Below are 19,829 nucleotides of genomic sequence, written 5' to 3'. Positions count from 1 at the left end.
AGAGAAGGTGAACTGAATGAGGAGGTCAAGGTCAGCATGAGGAGAGAAAGTGAACTGAGTGAGGAGGTCAAGGTCAGCATGAAGAGAGAAGGTGAACTGAGTGAGGAGGTCAAGGTCAATATGCAGAAGATAGATATGGGCTGTGGGGCTCCATATGCTCTTGACAAAGGCACTTGTGAGGGAACCTTGATACAGATATGGATTCAATGTAGAGATGCTAAAATCATTAAATCCACTATGATACAGTGCAGGGACTGTACTGGAGCCTCTGAAATCTCTTTTCTGGGTAGAATCCTCACTCCTTCCCTCCACAACTGCATTAGTTAACCACGTGTCTCCATTTCTTTGGATATAAAAGAGGAATAACATAACCTACCTCCTACGGTTGTTGTAATAGTTACACGAGTTAATCTTATGAACCCTATAAAGTGCCCAGCCCATAATAAGGGCCCAATAAAGGTATGTACTTATCATCACTACACACTTTGTTGATGGAACGTTATCGTTTGCTCGACAGATGTGTCCTGTGGAAACCAAACTCTAAGCACTCACAAATCAGCAAACTATATGAAGTTCCTGGGCTTTGGCAGATAAACAAGGGAGGTCCTGGGGACAGAAGTGGCTTCAGGGAAGGTCAGGAAAATGAGGACAAATACAGAGAGAACATGAGGGGGCATGATATGCCCCAAGACTGGCCTGGCCCTTAGACTGGCAGGGTGTGGAGCCAGGGCACCCCGCCAGGGCTGCAGGCATGGGCAAGGGTGTGGGGTGGGGGGGCTGGCCATCCAGGGGCCGGGAAGTACCCTAAGGGGAATATTCAACCTGCACACATGTGCCTGTCCTCCCAGCCCTGGGCCCTCCCTTCTAGCTCCACTCCCTCACTCCATATGAGAACACAGCCCAAAGTCTGAGCCAGAAAGGGGGAATGCAGGCAGGAGGGCCAGAGGAGGGATGAACACATTCTGCAGGCATGACAACACTTCCCACAGCAGGGCAGGGTATGAGCCAGCTGTGCTTCATAAACAAACCCCAGCTGCAACATGGTGGTGGCCTGAGTATGCAGGGGAGCCCGGCACACAGAGCTGGGGGCAAACACTGAGGTATTCCTTACAGAGAACATGTAATCATGAAAGGATACAGCAAGGGAACGAATCTCAGACCTGGCTGAAGTTCCTGCCTTTGTGCCTGAGGAGGGGAGAGAACATGGTCAGAGCTGAGAACTTGGGCCAGGACAGGGATGAGCTGAGGATACCAGGTGAGGGTCCAGGGGGCCTTAGGAAACAAGGCCCAAGGTCAATCTGTCGGAAGCCTTTCTATTTTAGGTTCTCAAGGAGCAAGTCAATTAACAAATGACTAAAAGAAAACCCTTACCAAAAGTTTCTGAGAAAAGACTGAGGCTAAACCCTTACCTTAGCATATACAAAAATTAATTCAAAATGGATCAAAAACCTAAACATGAGAGATAAAACTCTTAGGAGAAAATACAGAGGGAAAAAGCTTCAGGATGTTGGATTTGTCAATGGTTTCTTAGATGTGACAACAAAAGCAAGGCAACAAAAGGAAAAATAGATAAATTGGATGACATCAAAATTTTAAACTTCTGTGTTCCTAGGGAAAAAAAGCTCTTTGACATTATTGGTCTTGGCAACAATTTTTTGGATATGACACCAAAAGTGCAAGCAACCAAAGCAAAAATAAATGATTGGAATTACATCAAACTGAAAGGCATCTGCACAGCAAAAACAACCAGCAAAATGAAAAGGAGACTTACGGAGTGGGAGAAAATATTTGCAAACTGTCACTCTTACTACAGGTTTATATCCAAAATATGTATGAAATTCATACAACTCAAAGGCAAAAAAAGCCAATCGAATTAAAAAATGGTCACAGGACTAGATTAGGTCTTTTTCCAAAGCAGACATACAAACGGCCAACAGACACATGAGAAGATGCTCAACATCACTCATCATCAGGGAAATGCAGATCAAAACCACGATGAGATGTCACCTCACACCTGTCAGAATGGCTAAACTCAAGAGGACAAGAAACAGCAAGTGTTGACGAGGACGTGGAGAAAAAGAACCTTGAGCGCTGTTGGTGGGAATGCAAACGGGTGCAGCCATTATGGAAAACAGCATGGAGGTTCCTTAAAAAATTAAAAATAGAGCTACCACATGATCTAGCAATCCCACTTCTGGAATATAGCCGAAGGAAATGAAATCACTATCTTGAAGTGATATCTGCACCCCATGCTCACTGCAGCATTACTCACAATAGCCAAGACATGGAAACAGCCTAAGTGACCATCGAGAGACGGATGGATAAAGAAAATGTGCTGTTTATAACACAATGTTCAGCCATTAAAAAGGGGGGTGGGGACAGAAATTGTGCCTTTTGTGCCAATACAGATGGATCTTGAGGACGTTATGCTAAGTAAAATCAGTCAGAGAAGGACAAGTACTGTATGTTCTCACTTCTATGTGGAATCCAAAATGACAAACTTACAGAAACAAGAGTAGAATGGTGGTTGCCAGGACTGGGGGTGGGAGAGTGTCGGGCACCAACTTCCAGCCGTATGATGAATAAGTTCTGGGATCTAATGTACAGAATGGGAACTATAATTAACAGTACTGTGTTATACACTTGGAAGTGGCTGGGGCACCTGGCTGGCTCAGTTCATGGAGCATGCGGCTCTTGATCTTGGGCTTGTGAGTTCAGGCCCCACTTTGGGTACAGAGTTTACTTAAAAAAAAAAAAAAAAAAGAAAGGGGGTAAAGGGGGTAAATCTTAAATGTTAAAAAAAAAAAAAAAGTAAGGGGCGCCTGGGTGGCTCAGTCGTTGGGCATCTGCCTCTGGCTCAGGTCATGATCCCGGGGTCCTGGGATCGAGCCCCGCATCTGGCTCCCTGCTCGGCGGGAAGTCTGCTTCTCCCTCTCCCACTCCCCCTGCTTGTGTTCCCTCTCTCGCTGTGTCTCTCTGTCAAATAAATAAATAAAATCTTAGAAAAAAATTTTAAAAAGGGGCACCTGAGTGGCTCAGTCAGTTAAGTGGCTGCCTTCGGCTCAGGTCATGATCCCAGGGTCCTGGGATCGAGCCCCACATCGGGCTCCCAGCTCTGCGGGAAGCCTGCTTCTCCCTCTCCCACTCCCCCTGCTTGTGTTCCCTCTCTCGCTGTCTCTCTGTCAAATAAATAAATAAAATCTTTAAAAAAAAGAAAAAAATAATAAAGTATGTGAGGGGGCAGAAGTGTTAATTAATCTTACTGTGCACTTATTTCTCAATATATGTGTATTAAATCATCACACTGTACATCTTAAATGGTTATATGTCAATAATATCTCAATAAAGCTGAAAAAATTAAATTTTTAAAAAACCTCTGTGTTTGAAAGGACTCATCAAGAGAGAGAAAGGCAACCCAGGGAATGGGAGAGAATCACATATCCAATAAGGAACTTGCATGTAGAATATATAAAGAATGCTTACAACTCAAAAAACAAAGAAACCCCATGTTTAAAGGGGGCAAAGGAGCTGAACAGACATCTCTCCAGGGAGGACATATAGATAGATGGTCAATAAGCACATGAAGAGATACTCAATGTTGTTAATCATTACAGAAGTGCAAATTAAAACCACAATGAGCTACAACTTCACAACCATTAGGATGGCCGCTATTAAACAGAAATTGGCGTTGGCGAAGACGAGGAGAAACTGGGCCCTCGTCACTGCTGGTGGGAGCACAGAATGTCTGCGGCCACTGTGGAAACAATAGAGAGTGTCCTCGCAAAATTAAACACAGAACTACTGTGTGACCCAGGATTCTCCTTCTGGGTATGCGCCCAAGGAACTGAAAAGCAGGGACTCAAACAGACATCCATGCGACCATGTTCACAGCGACAGTATTCACAACAGCTGAAACATGGAAGCAATTCACTGTCCATCAACAGGTGAATAGACAAGCAAAAGGTGGTCTATACATACGACAGTATTATTCAACCTTAAAATGGAAGCAAATTCTGCAATATGCTAAAACACGATGAACTTTGAGGGCATTACGCTGAGTGAAATAAGCCAATTACAAAAAAGAAGGGAAAACGGAGTCCCCATGCCACCCAGGTGGCAATTCTAATCCAGAGCAAAGGAAGCAAAAGGAACAATTCATCACCGTCACCACTGCTGCTGAAAAGGTGAGGCATCCTTCCACTCTGGTAAAGTCCAGGCTGCAGGGGAAGAAGATCCCAAATGAGAGGGGTATTTACAGGTAAGCAGCCAAGAGAGGTGAGGGACATACAAAGGCCAGGAAAATGAAAACTGAGCTGCCTTTCCAGTCCAGATGGAGCCACAGAGACCAGATTTACTCTCCCAAACAACTGAAAAATGGACAAAATATACATCTACAAAACACTGGACATGAGGCAGTAAAGGACAATGACCTCTGGCAGATGGGAAACAGGTGAAGTGAGCCCCAAATGCCCCAGGTTAGGCCTGGAGCGACTTTCCAGGGAACCCAGGCCGAGGCCACAGAAACCCGCAGTGCGGGAGACGACAGAGCGTCTGGGAAACAAGGCAGCTGGAGTTGATGGGACAAAGCACCACCAAAGCAGGACTGCACAGAGAACGCTGTAGGTCTGCACAGGGTCCTCCTCAAGCACTCAGCTGACCACTGATCACAAGACCAGGGAAAGAACCACCCAAGAGGGTAAGTATTCACAGTGCCCAGCATCCACAAAGGCCCAAGACTAGTGCCTCCCTATCAGCCAGAGCAGGAAACCTCAAAATTGACAGGGCTTTGGGTAGAACATGCACCGTGACCTTGCTTCAGTGTGAGGAGTAACTAGTCCAGACCGAGCAATGCTCTGGTCCCACCTAACTAATCTGAAAAGCAAGATCTATAAAGATCAAAGTGTTTCCAAGTTACTCAACTGCATCCCCAGAACAAAGCTCACGAATATTTATAGAAACTTAAAAATATCCAGCAGCCAACAAGGTAAAGCACATAATGTCTGACATCCAATCACAAATGACCAGGCATGCAAAGAAAAGGAAAGTGTGACCTATAATGAAGAGACAGATCAGCCAACTGAAAAAAAAAAAAAAACTCACAGCTGATATCAATGTTGAAATTAACTGACAAGGGTATCAAAACAATTATTATAAGTATATTCCATACATTCAAAAGGTTAAGTAGAGACACAGAAAATTATATATTATATATATTATTTAACACCTACCCCCCCCTCCAGGGGCACCTTGGTGGTTCAGTTGTTAAGCGTCTGCCTTTGGCTCAGGTCATGATCCCGGGGTCCTGGGATCGAGCCCCGCATCGGGCTCCCTGCTCAGCGGGGAGCCTGCTTCTCCCTCTCCCACTCCCCCTGCTTGTGTTCCCTCTCTCGCTGTCTGTCAAATAAATAAATAAAATCTTAAAAAAAAAAAAAAAAAGACCTACCCCCCCGCCAAAAAAAACCCACCTGGGGATAAAAATTACAACACCTGAGATGAAATATATATGGATGGGATTAACATCAGATTAGACAAAGAAGAAAAGACTAGGAAACCTGAAGACAAAGGAAGAGAAGCTGCAAGATACAGTAGAAAAGAGAATTTTTTTAATCAACAGAGCATTAGTAAGCTGTGGGACAACTTCAAAGGGCATATATGTGTGGTTTGGAGTCCCGGAATTTTGGGGTGGGGGAGGGCAGAAAAAAAGGGCCAAGATTGTTGAAGAAAAGAAGGGCCAAAATTTTCCAAAGTTTTACAAAAACTTTAGGTCCTAAATGTAAGAAGCACAATGGACCCCAAGCACAAGAAACATGAAGAAAACCACATCAGGGCACATCATAATCACACTTCTCAAAACTAGTAATAAAAAGAAAATGAGGAGCGCCTGGGTGGCTCAGTCATTAAGCGTCTGCCTTCAGCTCAGGTCGTGATCCCAGGGTCCTGGAATCGAGCCCCGCATCGGGCTACCTGCTCAGCCGGGGAGCCTGCTTCTCCTTCTCCCACTTCCCCTGCTCGTGTTACCTCTCTCGCTGTGTCTCTCTCTGTCAAATAAATAAATAAAATCTTAAAAAAAAAAAAAGAAAATGAGAAAGGCGGCAAGAAAAAAAGAGAGATTATGTGCAGAGGAACAAAGAGCAGTGACGTCAGGCTGCTCACCAAGGGCAGCCCAGGCAGCATGGGAGCAGTATCTCGAACAGACTGGAAGAAAACCTGTCAGCTTAGAATTTACACCTCGTGAAAGTATCTTCCAACATGAAGGTGGGTGATAAAGACTTTTTTTACATTTCAAAGCTTAAAAAATCCATCACCAGAGACTCGTGCTGCCAGAAATGTTAAAGGAAGTCCTTCAGGAACCAGATGGAAATACGGATCTAACATCTTTGGCTAAGATATGGTAACTAAGTGGGAAAATGTATTCGATTTTTTTCTTATAATTTAAATCTCTTTAATAAGTGACTGTCAGACCAAAATAAGAACAAAACAGTAGGCGTTCAGCATATGCAAAGCTGCATATGCCAAACGATCGATCAATCGCTGAGACAGGAGGGGCGAGCGGACCCACCCCTGGCACACACAGGTGGCCGGACGTCCCCTGAGGGCAGACGAGGGGAAAGACGACCACTGTAAACCCCACAGCAAATGCCCATGAATGGATACAGAAAAAGAAAAATTAAAATTAGCAAAGAGAAATTTGAAAGTATTTTGAACTGAATGAAACAAAAAAGCAACATACAAGCCAAATGCACCACTGTGGAAAGACTTGCAGCGCCTGCTTAACCCGCAACGTCTGCGCTAGAAGCAAGCGTGCCGGGCGTGAGGGGAAGAACAAGTTAAACGCAAAGTAAAGGGACACTGGGACGGCTCAGGCAGGGGAGCGTCCAACTCTTGGTTTCGGCTCGGGTCGTGATCTCAGGGTCCTGCGATCAAGCCCCGCGTCAGGCTCTGCACTCAGCAGGGACTCTGCTGGAGATTCTCTCTCCCTCTGTCCCTCCCACTCACGCTCTTTCTTAAAAAAAAAAAAATCCGGGTGCCTGGGTGGCTCAGTTGGTTAAGCGACTGCCTTCGGCTCAGGTCATGATCCTGGAGTCCCTGGATCGAGTCCCACATCGGGCTCCCTGCTCGGCGGGGAGTCCGCTTCTCCCTCTGACCCTCCCCCCCTCATGTGCTCTCTCTCTCATTCTCTCTCTCTCAAATAAATAAATAAAATCTTTAAAAAATAAAAAAATAAATAAAAAAAAAAAAAAATCAATCTTTAAACCCAAAGTAAATAGATAAAAGGAAGTAAGAAGGGTAACAGAAACCAATATACAGAAAACAGAAAAAAAGAGAAAATCAATGAAACCAAAGCTAGATCAACCATCTCTAGCCAGAATGATTAGGAAAAAAGAGAAGCTGTAAATGACTCAAGACGAAATAGATAAAACAAATAAGCATATATCCATCAAGAAGGTGAATGTGAATTAAAAACTTCCCACAAAGATAACTCCAGGAACAGACAGCTTCACTGGGGAACACTAACAAATATTCGAGGAAGAAATAACAATTCCCCCCAAACTCATCTAGTACATTGAAAAATATGGAGTAATTCCCAACTCATTCCATGAAGCCAGCATTACTCTGACACCAAAACCAAATAAAGGCATTACAAGCAAACTACAGACCAACAGCACGCATGAACACAGATGTAAAAACTCCGAACACGCTGCAGCAAATAAAATCCCACAACATATAAACGGGTTAGTACATCATAACCAAGCAGGGTTTATCCCAGGAGCGCAACGCTGTGTTAACGTCCATAAATCGATCAATGTAATGCACTCTATCATATTAAACTAAAAAAGAAAAACATATGGTCATCTCAATAGATGAAGAAAAAGCATTTGACAAAATTCAACATGCAGTCCTGATTAACAGCTGAAGAATAAAAGGCAACTTCCCCAACCTGAGGAAAAAAGATAACAAAAAACCCTGCGGCTAACACCATGCTCATGGTGATGCACTCAATGCTCTTCCCTGGGCTCAGAGACACGGCAAGTGTGCTCGCCGCCTTCTGCTCAACACCACACCAGACGTTCATCATGGCAACTAAGCAAGAGAAAAGAATGAAAGACATCCTGTCTGGGAAGGAAGAAGGAGAGCTATCTCTGTCTGCAGGTGACACGGATCACGATCGTATTTATAAAATACTGAAGGAATCCACTAAAACCCATTAGTTCAGCAAGGTTGCAGACTGTAAGATCAATATACAAAAATCAGTTGCATTTTTACATACTAGCGATGACCAATCAGAAAGTGAAATCAAAAGGCAACACCATGTAGGATACCATCACAGAGTAGGAAACACTTAGGGATAAATCTGACGTGCAAGACCAGCACACAGGGAAACTGAGGAAGACACACATGGTGCTCATGTGCCTGAAGTCTCAACGGTTTGTGTAGGAGTTCCCAGACCACCCCCGGGTCTGATGATTTTTCTAGAAGGACTTAATTCCTCCAGCAACAGATTACTGACAACACGTGACATGTTCTCAACCAAGGAAGCTCATTAGAGACTCAAAGCCCAGAGTTTTTATTGGGACCAGGTCACGCAGACACTCTGCCTGGCACGTATCAAAATTCCAGACTTCCAGAAAGGAAGCAGGTGTCCAGCACCTACCACGTCATACCCACAGTCTAGGTACAGAGAGCCACTTTCCCCGTTACAGGAAGGAGGCAAGTCTCCTAAAAATCCCAGATGCCAGCCCAGGGCCAACTTTGCAAGTGGGGCCTTCTGAGCACCACAGTTACAAGCCTGCTGTGTGAACACTTTCTGGGTAATTATGAAGATGTCGATTTTCCCCAAATCAATCTAAGATTCAAGATGATCCCAATCAAAATCCTAGCATGTTTTTTTGTAGAAACTGACAGGCTGATTCTAAAATTCATATAGAAATGCACAGAATCTAGAACAAAGTAGGAAGACTGACACAACCTGATTCCAAGACTTATTACCAAGCTACAGTCACCATGACAGTGTGGGGCTAGCCCAGGGATGGAGAAATCAAGGCAACAGAACAGAGTCCGTCCCCCACCCCCGCCAGACGCTGATCTTTGATAAGCACACAAAGGCAATTTAGTGGAGAAAAGACAACCTTTGGACAACCCTATGCAAAAACAAAGTTGTATCCATACCTCACATCATCAACAAAAAGCAACTCAAAATGGATCACAGATCTAAACGTAAAACATAAAAACTACAGTTATACAAAGATTTCTGATATGACATCAAAAGTATAACACATAAAAGAACAAATCGATAAAGTGGACTTCATAAAAATTAAAAACTCTGCTTGTCAGAAGATAATTTTAAGGGAATAAAAAGACAAACCACAAACAGGGAGAAAATATTGCCAATCACACACCTGATACACAACCTATATCCAAAATGTTAAAAAACAAACCCTCAAAACTCAGTAAGAAAAATGTTCAAACTGCCAGATTTGGACACTGCACCAATGAAGATACACAGAGGGCAGATGGGCACAGGAGAAGGTGCTCAACATCATCACTAGTGAGATGAACACCACATACCTCAAATGAATACAAACAAAGCAATGTCAGACACGGTGTGGAGGAGGGTGCGGAACCAGGAACCCGCACACGGCCGGGGGATGCGCTGTGGAACGGCATTCGGAGAGACAGCGGACGCTGAGGAAGTCGCACACACTTACCATCGGATCCAGGCAGTCCACTCCTACGTATACACTCGGGAAAAGAAAGCATACGTTCTTATGAAGACCTGCACACAAACGTTCAGAGCAGCTTTATCTGTACCAGCCCCGAACTGGAAACGACCCGAATGTCCATCCACCAGCAAACGAGCAAAAACTGTGGTACAGCTGTGCGATGCAATACCACCCCACACCAACACGGAATGGACCACTGATTCATGCTACAACTCGGACACGTCAAGACGATTCTGCTGCGTGGAAGAAGCAGACGAAACAGAGGACACACTGTACGATTCCGTTTGCGCCAAAGTCTAGTAAATGCAAATAGACGTGCAGATGGAAAGCGGATTAGTGGGTGCCTGCTGGGGGAGGCAGGTTGGGGTGGCAGAGGGAACCTGTGGAGGTGACAGGCATGTTCGGGGTCTCAGGTTTCACGGGGGGAGGTTTCACGGTGCACACATCAAAACTGATCTAAACCGCACACTTTAACACATGCTCGTGGCGTGATGATTCTGTCTCAATAACGTCGTGCGGCCCGAAGGGACCAGGGAGTGACGGAGCCACACAGTGGGGAGAAGGGCCCCCCAGTGCTCGGGAGCCACCTCGGGCACTGTCCACACCACCAAACTGCAGGTTCCCGAGCTGTGTCTGGGGTCGACTACACAGGATGGCTGAAGCCTCCCCAAAAGCAGACAAGAGCCCCCTCCCAGCTGAGAACCAGGTTCCGGGGCCTGACCCCCTCGGGTGGCTGGAGGGACGTGCCTCCCCCTGCAGCGGAGCCCGCGGGCGCTTGTCTGGGCTGGCCATCACCCCCACACCCCACACGCACCCCATCACGTGAGCTTCCCCACTCTCCTGGTCCGGCCTCGGGAGCTGCCGAGCTCCAGGCCTGCCCCAGAGCCCCGTTCCCACCATGAGGGCACATTTGCTGCTCTCTCACCACCCCAGGCTCTCAGGAGTCCACACTCCCCAGACCACAGGACAGACACCCATTCCTGTGGGACACAACCCTCATCAGACCCCCTCGGCTCACACGTTCCTTGTCCTCCCGCGTACTGGGGACCCCATCTTTCCTGTGGGGAGATGCTACTTCCGTTTCCTGAGTCTCTGGAGTTATTGGGGGGAGCTCCATGGCCGAACTCACGTCCCCTTTGATAAGGCGGGAGGTCCTCCAAGCGACACAGACCTCTGCGGGGTCCGGGGCGGGGCACAACACCGTGAAAAGCGTGTCCACAGACCACGCCAACAGGGACACCTGAGCAGAAGCCACATGTGGCCCTGGCCCCGAGGACACCACCACCCATGACACCATGCCCACCACCAAACTCCCTGCACCTGCCTAGCACCCTTCTTCCTATTCTTTCCCGACAAGAAATTCTGGAGGGGAGGCCTCCACTCGTAACTGCCCGTGTCCTTTCCCGGTGCAGGAAGTGACTGTCCCACATGGAGAAGCACAGACACGTTCGCTCCCGGGGTCCGCAGGGGCACATGGACAGAGGGACCCTACGGGACAATCCTCACCAGTGACAAGTCTCTGCAAACAGCACCTGGGCTGTACATCAGCGCAGAACACCAGATACTACGGATTCATCCTGGATTCTCCCAAGAATGGATGTTTTTAACCAGGAAAACATCAACACATTAGTGACCTAGCAGTCTCCTGTTGGTAAATTAAGGCTGGATTTCCATAAAGTCCCAATTCTAAACAGAACTGCAGCTCTGAAGGTTTTCACAGAGTTCAGCCCATCCTCAGCTCCTCTGAGTCCAACTTTCCCAAATTTATAGCCCCCCCAACAGGATTGCTTTACTTTGCCTGGGGGAGGTCACCACCTAAAGGGAAGAAAGGATCTAACTTCCGTCCATGACAGAAGCAACCCAAGGACAGTATCTTACCCAAGAATATATGACAAATATTCTTTTGAATGTCATTAAAAAAACAAACAGATCAAGCCTGGAAGAATCCTAAAAATTGCACAAAGGGAAGCGGTGATGAGGAGAGCAGGGTGATGAGGACTGCACCCCGCAAACCTGTGCAGTCTGCCTCAAAACCCAGCATTCCCTGCACAGTGCGCACACTCCAACCTGACCTCCCCGCCACCTGCAGGACAAGCCTGCCCAGCCCAAGGCCAGGACCAGCTTCTCATCACAGCCTCGTGCCCTGCAAACCCACAAACTGCACAGTGGTAAGGAGCTGCCCCACGTGGGCCACGATCGTGGGCACAGGACACAGCCCCGCAGCGCCAAGCCAAAAGTCAGGCTGCCACGGCGTCAGCCCCTCCTGGGCTGAAGCTCAGCAAAGTGCAAAGAAGTGGGCATGCACCAGCGTGCCAAGCTCTGGAGCTCACAGGCCCCTGGGCCCAGCTCCCCAATGAGGGACCTGAGGTCAGACCCTCCAGGTCCCCTCCTCCACTGCCTCTGCCTTCTGCACTCCAGAAGTCAAGCAACCCCCCCACCCCTGGGGACATGTCCTCAGCACCTCCTCAATGTGATGGCCAGAATCAGGGGACCCCAGAGAGTAGCCCGTTAGGGGTCCCACGGACTTGGTTGGTCTCCACCACCTGACTCCTCCCCACACCAAGCCAGTCCTGAGGCAGTTATCCTGAGGCCACTGCAGGGAAAAAGACACACGTCCAGGTCCCTCTCCTAACACAGCAGTGCCAAGAGAAACTAAACACTAACTTTTAATAATCCACAAAATAAGCATCATTTAGAATTCCTGGGACAGTTGAAGAAGCAATATTCCTTTTGAATATATATGATTTACAATAAAATGACAACCCGATTAAAAAATAGGCAAGGAACCTGAACAGACACTTTTCCAAAGACACACAAATGACCAAGAAGCACATGAAAAGATGCTCAACATCACCAGTCATTAGGGAAATGCAAATCACAATCACACTGAGATCCCACTTCGCAGCTACTATTATGGTGAGCAAAAAGACAATAAATAGTTGGGTGAGGATGTGGAGAAATTGGAAACTGGATGTGCAGCTGGTAGGGATGCAGAATGGTGCACTTTGGAAAACAGTCTGGAGTGCCTCAATGTTTACGTGGAGTTATTATACGACCAGCGATCCCACTCCCACATATGTCCCTAAAGAACTGAAAACATATGTCGTATAAATACTTGTACACGAATATTCACAGCTATATTATTCATGAAGGTAGAAACATTCCAAATGTCCATCGATGGATGAAGGGATAAGCAAAACGTGGTATATCCGTATCATGGAGGATCATGTGGCCTTGGAAAGGAATAAGGCACTGACGGCCACTACGGCACAGATAAATCTGGAAAACACTATGCTGAGTGGAAGAAGCCACATACTGATTACTCCCTTATGGAAATGTCCAGAATAGGCAAAGCCAGAGACAGAACATAGATAAGTCGTTTCCCAGGGTTGGGGTAATGGAGAAACTGGGAGGTATAGGGTTTCTTTTTGGGGAGATGGAAATGTTCTGTAATTAAACATTTTTTAATGTAAATAATCTCTACACCTAACATGGGGCTTGAACTCATGACCCCAAGAGTCTCATGCTCTTCTGACTAAGCCAGCAAGGCGCCCCAAGAAATAATTGGATAGTGTTCTGTAATTGGATAGTGGTGATGATTATACAACATTGTGAAAATACTAAAAACCACTGAACTATATAAGGTGATTAAAATGGTGAATTTGATGCAAATTTTATCTCAAAAAGATATCAAGGATAAATTTTATGGTATGTGAATCTCATCTCAAAAAACAAATTTAATATGTAATACAACAAAATAGTTTCAATGTATATGATGTTTTACAGAGAGAGATACAGACATAAATACCCACTTTAATGAGTCTACTTTCTAATGATGAAGTTAAAAATGCTTCTCTTAGGGCGCCTGGGTGGCTCAGTCAGTTAGGCGTCTGCCTTCGGCTCGGGTCATGATCCCGGGGTCCTGGGATCGAGCCCCGCATCGGGCTCCCTGCTTGGCGGGAAGCCTGCTTCTCCCTCTCCCACTCCCCCTGCTTTTTTTCCTCCTCCGCTTTCTCTCTCTTTCAAAAAAAAAAAAAAAAAAAAAATTTAAAAAAAAAAAAAAAAAAAAAAAAAATGCTTCTCTTAAACTTCAAGTATAAGGTGCTGTCATTTCTTTCCTGGGCAATTTAAAATAAACCCAGCAACCCATCCACCCATCATCTGTTCTGATACACTGCATTAAATTAAGCAGTAGGGAGGGGCGCCTGGGTGGCTCAGTTGGTTAAGCCGCTGCCTTCAGCTCAGGTCATGATTCCAGGGTCCTGGGATCGAGCCCCACATCGGGCTCCTTGCTCTGCAGGGAGCCTGCTTCTCCCTCTGCCTGCCGCTCCCCCTGCTTGTGATCTCTCTCTCTCTCTCTGTGTCAAATAAATAAATAAAATCTTAAAAAAAAAGTATTAAATAAAGCAGTAGGGAAAGAAAAGTGGGAATTATATATGGAAAAATGCCAGCTGAGGATAATACTGGATAAATACAGAAGGCATGAAATGAGATTTGCAGTTCAGTCAGAAAAAGGCCACAGAAGATGCTTAATAAAAAGTACAGATTTCTGATCTGCGTCAGATAGAAACAAACTTCTTCTATGCTTCTGAGAGATTCCTATGTCAGAAGATTTTTCATTAAATATTTTTAAAATAAACTAGGAGACCAGAGAGTCTGGCTTCCCTCCCAGAAACACTGGCACTCTACCCAGGCACGGGGAGGGGACCCCCACTCCTCAGGAGCGCCTGGGTGACACCTGCCCCCCCCCCCAGGCAGTGCCCCGGAGAGGTGCAACTGGGTGTGTAAGGAGGTGACGCTCCAGGAACAGAAGGGTGAGGACACAGGAGGGACGCCCGAGATTAGCTACAGTGTCAACCGAACTTGCATCTCCTCAGTATTTTCACAACCCACCCACCAAACTCAGACGTGGTGTGTTTTCTAGACAAGACTTGAAAATGAGGGCGCCTGGGTGGCTCAGTCGTTAAGCGTCTGCCTTCGGCTCAGGCATGATCCCAGAGTCCTGGGATCGAGTCCTGCATCAGGCTCCCTGCTCGGCGGGAAGCCCGCTTCTCCCTCTCCCCCTCCCCCTGCTTGTGTTCCTGCTCTCGCTGTGTCTCTCTCTGTCAAATAAATAAAATCTTTTTAAAAAAAAAAAAGACTTGAAAACGAGGCATTTAGTCCTGAACAGATGTTTCCAGCACTGGGGGGAATGACCAGACCCCTCCCGGCCACTCAGCTCTTCCTGCTCCTTAATCGCCTCTTAGAGGAGAACGGGCCGCTATGAGCCATCCCTTCAGCTTCCTCATCATTTACATCCCGAAATCCCTACTTGTCAGAAAGCACTGGCTTCCCTGGATTTGAAAACTCCTTCCATTGCCACCAGCCCCCCAAGACTCATACTCAGTCCACTGCCTCTTGGATTAAGAAGCGATTTTACCATCTGGGGAATGTGCACAGGGAATCTGCACCAGGAGACTGTCCCCCAGTGGGCAAGAAAGACCCAATTTCTGATCAGATGGCACTTTTATGCTCCAAAGGGTCTATAAGAGATTTGGTCCTTCTAAGAGGATGCTGAGCAGCCGCATGTGAAAAGAGCAGGGACTTTGAGGGAGTTTATGAGTCAGGAGCAGCAAGAACATCATAATGCTGGCTTCAGACGTGAACACACAGCCGCACCCCCAATCGGGCACTCAGCCTGGGAGACGGGGGAACAGAGCCCGAAGGGGCCACGAGGACACTAGGGCACCCCACCTGCAAAACAGGTCTGTACGCTGAGTGGTAAACCTTCTCCTTAACTGTCTAGCCTCACCCCCACCCCACATCCCCCATAAACTACATGCTTCAGCCACTCCAGACCACCTCCCCATCCTCACCCAGGCAGCCCCTCCCCAAAGGCCAGCTCAGACCTGAGCCCCCACCACCATCTGTCTCCCCACTCCTCTCTTCCCTTCCCCCGACCCCAGCCCTCTCTCTGCCCCCCAATCCCTTCTCTGTCCCCTGGTCCCGTCCCTCTCTGTCCCCCAGCCACCCCATCCCCAGCAAGCCCTGTCCCCCAGACTCCCTCTGTCTCCCAGCCCCCTCTCTGTCCCCCAACCCCATCTCTCTGAGGCAGGAGGTCAGGTTAGAGAAGGGTTCTCGGGGACTGACTCTAACCACCATCCATCAAGCATGGCGAAGGCACAGAGCTATTTTCTGAGGGCTCTGGAATCAGGGCCAGTTCTGTCCGACTGAAGGAACAGACCCCTCCAAAGCTCAGATGGTCACGTGGACGATGGAAGCACACTGGTAACCAGAACTGGCCCAGAGTCACCGCAGGAACTTGCCCTGTGAGGTGGCCACTCCCACCGCTGAGGATGTAAAAGGTAGAAGGAAACCCCTAGTCTCCTTTTTCCTTCTACTGACTCTTGAACCCATGAGGTTTTCCAAACAGTAAACTCTAGTCCTTTCTACTGTCTTCCTAACCCCTTCCCCACAGGGAAGTCCTGTTCACCTGTGCCCTCTCCTCACCATAGGCTCCGCAGACCCACAGACATGGCCATGCCCTCAGGGGACAGCCAGGGTCCCCCTGAGCCAGCCCCACGTGAACAGGTGGTCTGGGAAGAAGCTCCTGCTGCTGGGGTCATGGCCAGTCCCTGACAGGCGTTGACCCCATGCCCCTCCATGCCCCATCAGATGGGGTACCCCCTTTCTCAAGGGAGAGAGGGGGCCCCACACACACCATGGTGTCATCTGGGGATCATCACTGACCACCTTCGTTCTAAAGGACAAACAGGCCACGCAGCAGGGCTGACTATGCCTGATGCCCCTTGGGGTGCCGAGACCCAAGACGGCCTCATGCCCACGAGGCCTCTCAGTCATCCCACTGGCCGACCAGGGGCTGGGGCCGTGTCTGGTGACCTGCAGCCCCCTTGCCCCACCTCTCTCGGCTGGAGCCCCTCACGTCTCTCCCTGTGTCCAGGAGGCACATCTGTAGATGCCTCCCTCTCCAGAGAGCTCTTTATGTCAGCACCCAACCCATCAACCCAAATACTGGGGGTACTGAGACAGAGCCACGGGCTGGACGCGAGGCACAAGATCTGAACCCAGACCATCGTGCAGTGCTGCCTCCCCAAGTCCAGGATGAGACACTGTGGCTTGGAGTCCGGTGGACAGCGCCACCACCCCCGCTGTGGGAGCCTCCCTGAGCCTCAGGCCGACAGTGCCCACACCGCCCCCACAGGCCCCGTGAAGGTCAACCGTGGGAACAGACCAAGCGCAGCCGACCCAGGCCTCATGGTGAACTGTGGGTTCGCGCCCACACACCTGCCTCTCCGAGCAGACGCGCACACGGGCACCCAGCTACCAGGCAGCAGACTGGCCCACCATCCGGGGGGCCCCTGGGCGCTGGGCGGGTGCAGCGCAGGCGGATGTCCCTTACCACAGGGTCCAGAGGGTCCCAGACAAGGATGAGGAGGGCGGTCCGTGCCTGAGCCTCTGCAGGGAAGACGGCCACTGTCCAGGCTGTAAGTCCTCCTGCCTGGGGCCTTCCGGCCCGCCACGTGGGAATTACAGTCCCTCACACTGGACAGGACCCCAAGAACCTCGAATCCCAACTCTTCACTGGCAGATAAGAAAGAGGAGCCGCCCTGATGCTTTTCTTAACGAGGGAATGCCAGCACTCTCACGCAGATACCCCAAATATACCTGCAGGGAATCTTCAAGCCGCGCCCCTGGCTTGGCGCTTCCCGGGTCTCCACTCCCCAAGAGGGGACCGGGTCACACGTGAGGAGCAGGCACCCCCAGTCACTACCCTCAAAGAGCATGCCCACCTAAAATGGCGCATTTTGTTGCAGATAAACTGTATGTCCATACAGCTGTTTTTTAAAAACAGTCCCAGGGTGCCTGGGGGGGCGCAGTCGGTCAGCTCAGGTCATGATCTCAGGGTGGTGGGATTGAGCCCCCTGTATGGGGCTCCACACTCAGCAGGGAGTCTGCTGGAGATTCTCTCTCCCCCTGCCCTTGCACCCGCGCGTTCTCTCAAATAAATAAATCTTTAAAAAAAAAAAAAAGACAGCCCCCATCAATCTCCATGTATTAACTTCTTCATACTCTCAGATCACGAAATCACATTTCAAAGAGAAAAGGTGTTTGTTGGCAACTGCCATGGAGAGTTCCAGACCAATCTGGGGGAGACGGCAGGACCCCCCAAGCCCCACCCCCCGGGCAGGGGGAGACGGCGGCCTCCGAAGGGCTGAGGGACTCGAAGGCCCTGTTGTTGTCACAGGGTTCTGCTGACTTGGTTTCACTTGGCATCTCTTTATGGGGCGCTGAGGAGGGCCAGGTGCCCCCCACGGGGCCTGCACACCTCTCCACACACCCCTCGGGCCTCGTGGGGCTGCAGAGGGCCTGGCCGGGCAGAGAGCGAGGCCGAGTCCAGCCCCAGCTCTGCCCCAGCCGCTGCAGGGGGAATGGCAGCCCCCCAGCTCAGTAGCCTGACCCCTAGATCAGCGGCGGCAGGAGGCCGCTAAAAAGGACCAGTCCACGTTCCACTCCAGGAGCAAGAGCAACGGAGACCCTGGCCCTCCCCGAGGGGGAGACCCTGAACCTCACAGGTCACTTGCTGGCACATCCTTATCAGGGCTACACTGCAGACCCCATTAAGGATGCAACAGTTACGTAACCTGGGGCTGTTTCTGCTCCTGCAAGTTACACCCAACTCCCAGCCCTCGAAGCCCGCGAGCACCCCCGTGTGGCCCATTCCCGCCAGTTCAGGCCAAGTCCTTCCTGCTGGAAAGAAGCTGCCAGAGAATGCGGCCCATGGTCCAGGCCGGCGCCCTGCAGGCGGAGGGCGGAGGGCCAGCTGTGTTCCCTCCCCCTGTGGCCACAATGACAACCAGAAGCTGCTGGAGAAAGCAGGGTGAACCCCGTGGCTCACCACACAGCCACGGGCTCTCCCCGTGCCAAGAAGCACAGAGAGTGCTGGGGACCACGGCTGTCCCGGCCCCGCAGAAGCTGCGGTGCTGGACCGCAGCTCCTGGCCTCTGCCAGCCCTGCCCCCAGGTCCCCAGAAGCCAGGGGGAAGCTGTGAACTGAGGGCTGCCCTCCAGAAGATGGAGGGGCTCAGGGTCCACGACGCACACAGTGCCAAGTGATGTGGGCACAGCCAGGGCCGAGCTGCCGGATGAGCTGGGGCTGTCTCAGGATTAGGCCTGCTAGCTCTGTCCTGCGGGACGGGAGCCCCAGACTCCACGTGGCAGGCAGCCCCTGCTGAGGCCCAGCCACTCCCCAGGTTCCAAGAGGGCTTCCCACAGCACCACGGCGACATCATGCCTCACATGGTGGCCACGTGGTGGCCATGGCCAGAGCGTCAGCAACAGGACCAAACAGCTGTGAGCAGAGAGGGAGGCCCCACCCCTGCACTGGAAGCCGGGCACCCCGCTGGCCTCCGTCACACTGCGGCCCCTCACGCTGCCTGTCCCAATGGGCGCCCCCACCGCCTGGGCCGACAGCTCCTCATCCCGCACGCAGGCTTGGGCTCCTGCTGCGCAGCTTCTGCCCCAGGTGTGGGGGCCAGGTAGGGGCAGCAAGCCTAACATCTGGTGGTCAGCCCCAGGCCCCACGGCTGACAGGTTGGCTGGGAGGCTCAGATGCTCCCACAGGCTGGGGTCCTCATGGGAGAAGACGGGGGGAGAGGGGGACACGGCCTGGCCTGTGGTGAGAGTCTACCCATCGGAGGGCCCAGCCTGCCTCTTACTGCTGAGTGGCTTCCTGCCCAACGACCCAGCCTCTCTGTGCCTGTCTCTGTACCTATAAAATGGGGGGAATCTCAGTATGCTCCACATGGGCCAGCATGCAAATTAACTAATTTCACGTAAAAGACTTAAAACAGTGTGTAGCACGTACTGAGCGCTCAGCGTCAGCTATGTCAACCGAACGAAATCCATGTGGCTAGGGGAGCACGTCCATTTGTTCCCTGCCCACCCCGTAGCTGGACTCCACATGTTAGCTCCATCAGTGACAGTCTCGCCATGCTGCTTCCTAAGAAGGCTACCAGCCCCTGAGCCCAGCAGTGGACCTGCACCATCTGAGAACCAGACCCAGCGGGGCTCGGGGACCAGCCAGGCTCCTCCCCTCTACTCAGTCCCA

At 49.9% G+C, this 19,829-nt stretch overlaps 1 protein-coding gene across 5 annotated transcripts in view; it reads right to left on the bottom strand.

The window, feature by feature from the left end:
- SLC66A2 (solute carrier family 66 member 2) overlaps window positions 1-19,829 on the bottom strand; it is a 56,989-nt gene that overhangs the window by 11,731 nt on the left and 25,429 nt on the right. The window lies entirely within an intron of this gene.

Source organism: Neomonachus schauinslandi, chromosome 14 (assembly GCF_002201575.2).
Source record: "Neomonachus schauinslandi chromosome 14, ASM220157v2, whole genome shotgun sequence".
Lineage (NCBI taxonomy): Eukaryota > Metazoa > Chordata > Mammalia > Carnivora > Phocidae > Neomonachus > Neomonachus schauinslandi.
Note: the sequence above shows the minus strand (reverse complement) of the source record. Positions and strands in the feature narration are given on the sequence as shown.